Source organism: Gracilinanus agilis, chromosome 2, assembly GCF_016433145.1.
Source record: "Gracilinanus agilis isolate LMUSP501 chromosome 2, AgileGrace, whole genome shotgun sequence".
NCBI lineage: Eukaryota > Metazoa > Chordata > Mammalia > Didelphimorphia > Didelphidae > Gracilinanus > Gracilinanus agilis.
The window spans coordinates 68,721,645-68,734,761 of record NC_058131.1 but is presented as its reverse complement, the minus strand read 5'-3'; positions in this window follow the sequence as shown (position 1 = coordinate 68,734,761).

Here is a 13,117-nt window from a genome sequence, read left to right as displayed (position 1 = left end):
GGAAATAACACTGCTCAATATGTATGCACCAAGTGGCATAGCACCCAGATTGATAAAGGAGAAACTGACAGAGCTCAAGAAGGAAATAGATAGTAAAACCATACTAGTGGGAGATCTAAATATTCCTCTGTCAGATCTAGATAAATCAAACCGAAAAATAAATAAGAAAGAGGTAAGAGAGGTGAATGAAGTCCTAGAAAAATTAGATCTAATTGATATGTGGAGAAAAATGAATAGGAACAAAAAGGAATACACCTTCTCAGCTGCACATGGCACATTCACAAAGATTGACCATGTTATAGGGCATAGAAGCATTGCAAACAAATGCAAAAGAGCAGAAATAATAAATGTAACCTTCTCAGATCATAATGCAATAAAAATAATTATTAGTAAGGGTACTTGGACAGGAAAATCAAAAACTAATTGGAAATTAAATAATATGATTCTTCAAAACCAATTTCTCAAAGAAGGAATCATAGAAACAATCAACAATTTGATTGAAGAAAATGACAATGATAAGACATCCTACCAAACTATGTGGGATGCGGCCAAGGTAGTACTCAGGGGGAAATTTATATCCTTGAGTGCATATATCAACAAATTAAGGAGGTCAGAGATCAATGAATTGGGCATGCAACTCAAAAAATTAGAAACTGAGCAAATTAAAAATCCCCAGATGAAAACTAAATTAGAAATACTAAAAACCAAGGGAGAAATTAAGAAAATCGAAAGTAAAAGAACTATTGAGTTAATAAATAAGACTAGAAGCTGGTACTTTGAAAAAACAGATAAAATAGACAAAGTACTGGTCAATCTAATAAAAAAAATGAAAGAAGAAAACCAAATTGATAGTATCAAAGATGAAAAGGGAGACCTCACCTCTAATGAAAGGGAAATTAAGGCAATCATTAAAAATTATTTTGCCCAATTATATGGCAATAAATATAACAATTTAGGAGATATGGACGAATATTTACAAAAATATAAACTGCCTAGATTAACAGCAGAAGAAATAGAATACCTAAATAATCCCATATCAGAAAAAGAAATTGAACAAGCCATCAAAGAACTCCCTAAGAAAAAATCGCTAGAAACTGATGGAATTCACATTCACAAATGAATTCTATCAGACATTCAAAGAGCAAATAATCCCAATAGTATACAAATTATTTGATATGATAAGCAAAGAAGGAGTCCTACCAAATTCCTTTTATGACACAAATATGGTACTGATTCCAAAGCCAGGGAGATGAAAAACAGAGAAAGAAAACTACAGACCAATCTCCCTAATGAACATAGATGCAAAAATCTTAAATAGAATACTAGCAAAGAGACTCCAGCAAGTAATTAAGAAGATCATCCACCATGATCAGGTGGGATTTATACCAGGAATGCAAGGTTGGTTCAACATTAGGAAAACCATCCACATAATTGAGCATATCAACAGTCTAAGAAACAAAAATCACATGAATATCTCAATAGATGCTGAAAAAGCCTTTGACAAAATACAGCATCCATTCCTATTGAAAACACTGAAAAGCATAGGAATAGAAGGACCTTTCCTAAAAATAATAAACAGTATATACCTAAAACCATCAACAAACATCATATGCAATGGGGATAAATTAGAAGCCTTCCCAATAAGATCAAGAGTAAAACAAGAATGCCCATTATCACCTCTATTATTTAACATTGTACTAGAAACACTAGCAGTTGCAATTAGAGAAGAAAAAGAAATTGAAGGTATCAAAGTGGGCAAGGAGGAGACTAAGCTATCACTCTTTGCAGATGATATGATGGTCTACTTAAAAAATCCTAGAGAATCAACTAAGAAGCTTGTAGAAATAATCAACAACTTTAGCAAAGTGGCAGGATACAAAATAAATGCACATAAATCATCAGCATTTCTATACATTTCCAACACACCAGAGCAGCAAGAAGTAGAAAGAGAAACACCATTTAAAATCACCCTAGACAATATAAAATACTTAGGAATATACCTACCAAAACAAACACAGCAATTATATGAAAACAACTACAAAACACTTTCCAAACAAATAAAACTGGATCTCAACAATTGGAAAGCCATTGATTGCTCATGGGTAGGCCAAGGTAACATAATAAAAATGACAATTCTACCCAAATTAATTTACCTATTTAGAGCCATACCTATCAAGCTACCAAATATATATATATATGTTTACATACATACACATACACACAGGGTTGTCCCCTCATTATGACTGGAGACACATATCACCCACCTCCAACAAATTTAAAAAAATCCTGAAGGAAATAAAGTATATTTTTTAATATGAAATCAGATTCTAAAATTTTTTTCTTTGGCAGTGAATAGCATTTTTTTTCATCATGAGTGCCTTTGGGTTAGTGTAGATACTTTTTTAAAAAAATAATAATAATTTAGTCATTCAAAATAGAACATCAGACACTATTTCTATTACTGTATGCAATGTCTTCCTGGTTCTCCTTACTTCACTTTGCATCAGTTCATAAAAGTGTTTCCAGGTTTTACTTAACTCAAATTTTCTTATGGCAGATTTTCATTATGTATTTCTCATGGAATATTATGATTTATAAACATATATCATACCTTATGTAATCATTTCCCAGTTGATGGTCATTCTCTTACTTTCCAGTTCTTTAGCAATTTTACTAATTTTGTTCAAAGATGTCCTTTTCCCTTATCTCTGATCTCCATTGACCTAAAAGTGGTATTGCAGGTTCAAAGGGTATGCATAGTTTTATAACACTTTGATTCTGATTCCATACTGCTTTCTAAAATGGTTGTATCATTTTACAGTTCCACCAACAGTGAATTAGTATCCTAATTTTCCCACATCCCCTCCAATATGTACAATTTATCATTTTGGTAATGTTAGACGTCTACTCTGAAACATGAGGTGGTATTTCAGAGTTGAAATTTCCATTTCTCTAATCAATAATAATTTGGAGCATTTTTTTCATATGAATAAACATATCTGTAATTTCTTAATCTGAAAACTGCTTATTTATATCTTTGATCATTTATTCATTGGCAAATACTTTATATTCTTATGAATTTAACTCAGTTTTACATATATATATATATGTATATATATATATATGAAATTAGGTCTTTGTCAGACACCTGCTATAAAATTATTCTTCCCCAATTTGTTGTTTCCCTTTTAAGAAATCTTGGTGGCATTGATTTTGTTTATACAGAAACTTTTTTTTAATTTAATGTAATCAAAAGCATCCATTTCATTTTTTGTAATGTTTGTATGTTTGGTTGAGTCATAAAATCTCCTCTTATCTACAAATCTGACAGATAAACTTTTCCATGTTCACCTAATTTGTTTATGGTATCCTCAATTATTTCTAGATTAAGTATTCTTTTTGTCACTATGGTGATGTGTGTGTGATGTTGGTTTATGCCTAGTTTCTGCCACATTGTTTCCAGTTTTCCCAGAAGATTTTGTCAAGCAATGATTTACTTTCGCAAGAGTTTGAATCTTTGGGTTTCTCAAACTCATTGTAGTTATCAAAAATTAGGTTAATATGGTCATTAATTATTGTTTGTTATTTTCCTAGCCTATTCAATTGATTTACTACTTTACTTTTTAAACAATACTAGATTGATTTAATGATTGTCACTTTTTAGTTTCGTTTAAGATCTGGTAGGACTAGGTAGGCCTCCTTCCTTTATTTTTTTTACTAATTCCCTTGATATCCTTGAACTTTTTTCCCTTTCGGATGAATTATTTTTCCTAATTCTTGGAAATATTTTTGAGTAGTTTGTTTGCTATGACAATGGATAGGGAAATTATTTTAGGTGGGGTTGACATGTTTATTATATTTGCTAGCCCTATCCATGAGCAGATTGATATTTTTCCAGTTATTATGTCTTATTTTATTTGCATACAAAGTGCTTTGTAATTGTATTCATATAGTTACTGGGTTTGATTTAGTAAATATATTCCTAGATATTTTATAATGTCTACAAATATTTTCAATGGGATTTCCTTTTTTATCTTTTGTTGTTTAATTTTTAAGTTATAAATAAAATTGCTAACTTTTATATGTGTTTATTTTCTATCCTACAACTATGCTAAAGTTGTTCATAGTTTCTATGAAAATTTTGCTTTCTTCTCTGGGGTCCTTCATGTATACCATCATATCATCTACAAAAAAGTGATAGTTTTGTTTCCTCCTTGCATGTTCTAATTCCCTTTTTTGCTTTTATTGTAATACCTGAAGTTTATAGCATATTGTTAAATACTATGGGAAATAATTGGGCAATATTACTTTGCCTCTTATCTTATTGGGAAGGATTCTAGTTTATTCCAAAGAGAAATGATTTAAAACTTTGTAAACTATCTCAAAACCACAATCTGACAAAATAACCTGGACATTTTATTTTTACAAAAAATCTAAATCTCTCTTGAATAGTGAAATGCAATTTTAAAAAACTCTGAGGTTAAACATCATACCTATTATGCAGTTTAATATGGCAGAAATGGGAAATGATCAATATCATAACAGATGTGGGAAATTAGGACTACCATATCCTGTTGTTGGAGCTATGAATTTATCCAAATATGAGTGGTGAACAGAAGGGAATATATAAAAGAATCTTTAAATCTGAAAAGGGTAGCCAATGATAAAAACTTTTAAAAAATACAATTTAGGGATTTTTATTGCCCTTACAATAGACATTCCAAAAGTCACAGTGAAAGGGCTAGGTGGTGTTTGGTTGAAATTTTGTTGTGAAGGGTTGAGGGGGGATGAGAATAAATAACTGGGTCATGGGATATGGGGAATGGAGTTTTGATGATATTGTATGGGAATTCAGAATCAAAAGGATGTGAAGGGCATTAATTTGTGTAAGTATGTTTATCATAGTATGGCACTTGCCACTTTAATTCCTAAAGCAGGATGGAGGCAAACTCTTTAAGATTAGAAGCAGATGGTGAGATGATCAAGTAGCAAGTCACATTTCACTATTATAATTCCCTTAGAATGGTGAAAATTATTCAAGAGATAAAGAGGGGATATGAGTTGAACAAATATAGGGGAAAATCTCATTCTCCAAAAAGTTTTCCATTTTTCTTCTGTCAAGGACAGACATTGCAGGAGATGGGACACCTGCGGTCAAAGGGAAAGTTGTTCTGATTTGCACTAGAGGTTCTCTAAATCATGATTAGGTTAGGAAATCAGATAAGCAGCCAGAGCTGAAAATTTACTTGAGCTGGCAGCAGGAAATGTCATTGCTTTGGAATATTATGTAGATGAAACTCTAGGCCCAACAAGAATGGATTATTGAACACATGTAGTCATATGAAAATTTGTCATCACTATTCACTTGCAAGGCAATAAATCAGCAGCAGGTAGAATTGGTAGACATTCTTTATAAGAAAAAGTCATTATAGGATAGATGAAAGATTCCCATTTCCCTGTCAGTACCCTTACACTCTTTTCTTCTGAGGAAACACTATTCCCTCCAAGAATACAAAATTATGTATGCATGTTTTCAGTTTGTATTTTTACATATATCTACGTGTATATGTAAACATATGTGTATACACACACTTTGTATAGAGATTTGGTAAATGTTTTTATATTTATATTTCCACATAGATACATTTTCTTCACATGCTAATTTTTAAATATAAGTAAGATACATGCCTATTCACAAGCATAATATGAAAGTATATATAAATGAATAAATGGATTGAATATATATAACTAAAAATTAAAGAAAATAATAGATGAATCATAAGATTTAAATATTTGTAAAAGAAGAAAACTAGATTAGGAATATGAAAATGAAATGAAATAGTCAAACCAAAGGAAGAAGAAAAAACTAAAAATAATTTGATGAGAAGCAAATCAAAATTACAGAAATACAAAGCAGTCTCCAATGGTCAGAGGATATGAACAGGGAATTCTCAGATGAAGAAATTAAACTATCTTTAGCTTCATATCACTATTAATAAAGGAAGTACACATTTAAACAACTCTGAGGTACCACCTCATGTCTATTAGAATAGTTAACATCACAAAAAATAGAAAATGATAAATGTTGGAGGAGACAGAAAAATTGGAACTCTAATACAGTGTTGTGGAGTTGTGAACTGATTCAGCCATTCTGGAGATCCATTTAGGACCAGGCCCAAAGGCACATAAAACTGCACATACCTTTTGACCCATATATATTGCTACTTTATCTATATACCAAATCAATAAAAGATGGGGTGGAAAGAGCTAATTGTACAAAAATATCTATGGCAATTCTTTTTGTGAAAGCAAAGAACTGGGAAATGAAGAGATACCCATCAATTGGGGAATGGCTGAACAAGTTGTAGTATACAATTATAATAGGATACTACTGTGACTTAAGATATGACAAGATAATCACCAAAACACCCCCCCCCCCAAATCACTACCATAACAAAAAACAACTCTGGAACAAATTATATGAATTAAGGCAAAGTGAACTAAGCAGATAACAATAGTGTACAATAAACTGTGAAAGACTGAACTGTTATCAGCAATGTGAAGATCCAAGACAACTACAAAGGACTCTGGATTAAAAAGACAATTCACTACCGAAGAAGAAAATAATGAAGTCTGAATTCAGATTGAAGTATACCATTCTACACTTTACTTATCCTCTGACTCTTTCTCTAGTTGAATTGAAGTGTCTTCTTTCACAACATGAAGAACATGTATATGTGTCTATATATGCATATATACATGTACATATATATAATGACAACACATGTACAATCTATATAATAATACCTTGGGGATGGAGGAGGGGTTAGAGAGGAGAGAACATTGATTGCATAATGTCAGAAAACAATTTTTAACATTGAAGTGACATATAAAAAATAAATTGATTTGCCTACAAAAACTTAAAATTTTTTAAATTTAATTATACATCAACAAAACTGATCTATGAATGAGTATTTACATGAACATGAAATATCCTGAATAATACAGCAAGAAAGTTTTTAAATAAAATAAAGCATTGTCAGGTGGGAAAAATAGACAAGCATTTCATGAATTACCAATAGAAAATCAATGATAAAAATATACCAGATATTGTTCAAAGCAAATTTTATCAAACAGGAAAAGAAAACAAGTATTATCCAAAATGTTTGTTAAATAGAAAGAACAATAGATTCTGCCATATTATGCATTATGTAGATATTGCATGAACTTAAAACAATAATGACCAACCGTGATTCCAGAGGACTAATAAGAAAACATGTCTGACACACACCTTTTGACAGAGGTAAACATTTCAAAACATAATACAAAGCTATATGTGTATGTGTGCATACACAGAATCACATCTAAACTCATATTTTGCATGTATGTTTGGACATGGAAAGATAGACTTTTGTTTTGTTTTTATATACATACTCATAAAAGTTTGGTATTTCGTTTGTTCTCAACTGAAGGAGATAGAGGGGTGAAAAGACAGAACAAAGCAGATTAAAACAGATAAAATATATTTCAAATATAAATGTATACCTGGGAAAGACAAACCAGAATAAGGAAAATTATAGATCACTGTATAAGATGCCAAACAACTGGAACCTATGTTGCTAATGTAGTTAAATAGAATAATGTTAATGCCCTCAGTAATAATAGAAGAAATTGCTTATAGGTAGTTGTTTGTTGTTGTTGTTTTTGGATAGCCATAATATTGATTTTTTTCTTCATTTTAATGTGTTTGAAAGATAATTTGTGACAAGACATGTTGATGATATATTATTTTAACTCAAAAAAATCCCTGTTTATAAAAACCAATAGATGATAATTATAGTGAGAGAAAAATAGTACTTGAGGAATGTTTGAACCTTAGAAAAACACCAATAAGGGAAACATTCACTCTCCTAGAATCAAGCCCTGCCAATGCTAATGGGAACTGGATGGCTAAATTCAAATGGGATGACAAAATAAAATTAATTGAGTTTGAACATTTTACATAAATGTATACCATGGAGAATATGATCCCAGATCTCTAGCCTATGAGATGCAACATTATGTTATTTTTCCATTCAAAGTTCTCTTCCAATTTTCACATCATCTTTTTCAATGTTCTAATCTTCTAAATGACTACAATAAAATTCTGAGTTCTGCATCAACTCTCCAAAAAACTTCAAGTTATTAACAACTATATAAGGAAATGCTTCAAACTTAAAGAGAGAGAGAGAGAGAGAGAGAGAGAGAGAGAGAGAGAGAGAGAGAGAATTGAAAANAGAGAGAGAGAGAGAGAGAGAGAGAGAGAGAGAGAGAGAGAGAGAGAAATAGAATTGAAAATAGCATCAAGGTTTCACATCACACCTAGAAAATTTACATTTATGATAGAAAATAAGAATAGGCTGTGGAAGGATTGGCACAATGAGGCACTGTTGGTGGTCTGTGGATATATAGAGCCATTCTAAAATTAAGCTTTACAGTCTCTACAATGTCCATGCCCTTTGAATCAAAGACTCCTCTGGCATCTATGAAAAGGAGAAAAATGGGATAAATAAAGGGCATGATAAAAACATGCAGAAGCTTATATATAATACATTTTTAATATAACAAGTAATTTGTTAGAAAAATAAAATTTCCCCAGAAAGTAAATGGCTAAACAATTTGTGACACATTAATGCTGTATTATAAGAAAAAATTGAAGAAGAAAAGAAGCATAATTACCCTTAAATACACTGATATTGTAATCAGAACAGGCTGAATAATATGTATTAGGAATATAACATTGTAAATAAGAAATCAGCCCCATCATAAGGACTGAATGTTTTGAAATGGCTAAGTTTAGTTAAAAGGAAGAGATATGGGGAAGGAACTCCTTACTACTACAAAAGCAGGAGAAAATAGATATGTCACTCTGTATGTATGTGAAAAATATAACCATATTTGATATGTTGTTAAGTTGTATTGAATTGTTCCCCATGTTTTTAGTTTTGATAGTAAAATATTTCTCTGGGGAAATATATATTTTGGCAAGTATATTTTATATGAAAATGTACATAAACACAGAACATATATACATAGTTACATATACATATACATATATATATAAATCTATCTAGATCTATCTACATGTCAAGCTGCATGCTTTAAATTCCCTCCTCTGCTACAATTTGAAGACTTCATTTAATAGTGATGTAAAAATTATGTCTTTAGTCTATAGCATAATACTTTGCACACAGTAGAACCTTGAGGAATGTTGGTTAAATTGAAATAAATATTTCTACTATCAGTAGTATTCAATTGTATTGAATTATATTCTGTAGAAACATCTCATTGCTTTTATTAAATTCATGGCAGACAATCTTTTCATTAAATTACAATGTGTTTAAATTAAATTAAGGAAAATATATATTAAGTAATTAATTTGATGAATAGCTCTTTCTCTCAGTTACTGATTTGTGAGTGATCAAATATTTTTTCATTGAGAATAATTTTATAGTCAGTGTTTCTTATAGACTCTGTCATTTCAATTGTAATAATAAAACAGAGAGAATATAAAGTTATGAAACTGTTTTGAAATGAGCAAGAGCAATATAATCTCTTTCCTATCCTAAGGGATTATATAAAAGATTGAATTTAGATACATGTGATCATTGACATTATCTATTATCTAACTGAACTGTGGTTACCACAGAATTTCTTTGAAGGCCTTGCTTCTTTTTTTTTGAAGATGCTAAAAATTTAGGCAAACACAATGTTGTTATTGTTGCTATTTTCCCTTTCACAGAAATGATTCTGTAAAGCTTCTCCCCAGGCTTTCCTCCTTAGCTACAACAATGACAGAGTTGATATTATTGTTCCTCAGTTGATGAGTGTCCTGGGGAAGGAAGGCATGATGGAGAGGTCCAAAGAAGTCCAAAAGCAAAGTAACTGTTAGGAAATGAGAAGTCTATGCTGAGTCTACTTCTAAAACAGATAAAGCAGTCCATGTCCCTCCCTCAGATTCAGCATAGTGGTTATATTCCTATAATATTTAATTTTTCTGGTTACTTACAACTTATCAACATCATATGCTCCTTTGATTGAACCTTTTGACTAATGGCAAGGAATATGTACTCAATGGCCTCTATTCAGGAAAGATATTACACAATTTCCTGCAAAGTCCAGCTTTTGGACATCTTTAGAATTCTCTGTCATGTCCTATCTTCACTTTTCCGTTTCCTTTCAAATATTGTCTTAGCATACATTCTGTAAATCCTGAGCAGGAGCTGTCCTTGTTTTGATTTGTATTTTCAATACTTTTCAGAGTGCCTGGAACATACTTATGTTTAATTTGTTCAATAATTTCTGATTCTTTATGACTTGTGGGTGGAAAACATGTATGCTCTGTCTAGAAAACATGGGGTTTTCTAGAGCAATGGAGTGGTTTTCATTCCCTTCTCCAATGAATTAAGGTGAAAAGAGGACATGGAGCTAGTGTCTGAGGCCAGATATAAATCGAAGTCTTTCTCATTCCAGTTTCAGGGATCTGTCCACTGAGTCTCCTAGCTGTCACATAGTAGGCATTAAATAAATACATATTGACTAGCAATTCATGGCATTCATAGAAACTAAACATTCTTAATATTTTTCTCATTTATTTTCCAGGTCAGTTATTTTTGCTCAATTAACTTAACATTCTACTGTTTCCCCCTCAATTACATGGAAAAACACGATTTTTTCAACTTTTTTGAAGCTTGAACTGAAATTCTCATCCTCTATCACTCTTTTCCCTCCCCTTCCTTAAACGGAAATCAATCTTATAGATTTTGTATATGTAATAATGTGAAATATCTTTCCATCTCTGTCCTTTTGTGAAAAAGAACTCAAATAAAAGTGAAGAAATAAAGTGAAATGTATGTTTCATTCACCATTGACTCAATCAGTTATTTCTCAAAAGACAGAGGGTATTTTTCATAATAAGACTTTGAGGAGTGCCTTGGATCATTTTATTGTTAAGAATAGCTAAATAATTCATGGATGTTTATCATATAATATTGAAATTACTATGTATGATGCTTTCCTGATTCTGCTCACTTCACATTGCATCAATTAGTGTAGATTTTTCCAAGCTTTTTTAAAATCATTCTTATGATCGCTTATAACACAGTAATATTCCATTACAATCATACACCACAACATGTTCAGCCATTTAGCAATTGATGGACATCCCCTCAGTTTCCAATTCTTTGCCATCACAAAAAGAGGTACCATGAATATTTTGTACAAACTAATCCTTTTCCCTTTTTAAAAATCTCTTTGGGATATCGACCTATTAGTGTCAATGCTGGATCAAATGGTACCCACAGTTTTAAATGCTTTGGATATAGTTCTAAATTACTTTCTATAATGGTTGGATCAATTCATAAATCCACCAGCAGTCCATTAATGTTCCAATTATACCATATCATCCAGCAAAAATTGCTACTTTGAGCAATATGTCAAGATATTAGAGTCAAAAATAGAAACTTTTCACTTTTTTATGTTTTCTGGATTCAGGGTAGCATCTTTTTTTAATTGTCGATGTGTTGTCCCTATGAGATAAATATAAAATATGTGATTGTTCCTGTTTTAAAGATGAGAAATGAGTCAAAGTTATTCATAGAAGATCATATGAACCAGAGAATTCGGATTTGACCCTAGGACCTCTGAAGACTAAACCAATGTTCTTTCATTTAATTGTCGAAAATCACATTCCATCTTCAGATCTTAGTTTCTTCGTGGACAACATGGAGAAGTAGCCTAGCAGACTATAAATTATTTTATATTTTATTCTAGAATACCATGTAAGGGCTTGTGAATTTTATTGATCACTAGGGATATAATTATTTTTACACCTATATATCTATATCTATATATCTATATCTATCTATATCTATATCTATATATTTACTGTGCTTCAAATAATTGTTCCTGCCTACCCATCCTCCTCTATCTTGCTTGATTTTCATGAGTTACAGAAGCAGAGTATAGGGACAATTCTATATTTTTTCTTCAGAAGACTTTAATTCAAATTTCAACTCCAACTCTAATCACGTGACCTTGAAGAAATAACCCTGTCTCCATAACCACCTTGGAGAAAGAGGAGACAACAGCAAAATATATTCTTTGTTGTATTTGAATTTTGTGTAATATTTTCTATAAATATTCAGGAAAAGTTTTACAAGATATAAAGGAAGTTCATTCCAGTCTAGGAAAATTCAGCATGGACATTTTTCTGTTTGACCTTTTAATATCCATTGAATATTATTTATTTTTAATTTTGCTAAAGATATATGTATACATGTGTGTATGTGTGTACGTTTCTATGTTCATAGCTAAAAAGATATCTCTATATAAATAAGAATGAGAGAGAGAGAGAGAGAGAGAAAGAGAGAGAGAGAGAGAGAAGAGAGAAGAGAGAAGAGAGAAGAGAGAAGAGAGAGAGAGCTGGGAAACTGAATGGTATAGTAAAAAAGGCAATACCTTTGACATCAGAATGCATGAGATAAAATGTAGGTTCTGTAACTGAGCAAATGTATGACCTTGGATAAGTTATATATTATTCCCAAATTTAAAAGCTAAAAAGGACCTGTCCTCTATCTTAAATAAAATGTTTCTCCCTTGGACTTATTTTAAACTAGAGACATTATTTTACTTTATGTTTTATATCTATGCAGCAACATGTATTTTTTGCAATTAAGTACTTAACACATTCTTAAACAACACAAAATGATTATCAAAGTAATTGAATTCTCATACCTTCTTCACATATAGTAGACAAAAATATTCCAGGTTCCTCTGATAGTATATTCACTGATTGGATGTTTATAAAGGAAGGGACATACTGATATCCTTGACCCTCTATGCAATGCCTGAAACAAGTTTGTTTAGATGCTTCAAGGGAAATTTACAGCAATGTGTAATTTGTAAATGAAGAGGAATCTCCTGCCAAGAATTGGGCAGTTAGTCAATGAAGTTAGCATTTCAAATCAAGAAAATGAATTACTCATAGATGCCTGAAAAGTGCCACATTGCATTTTATTGGAAAGAGAAAAACTCATGGTGATGTTGGATTTTGTGTTGGATATTGAATCACAGTGAG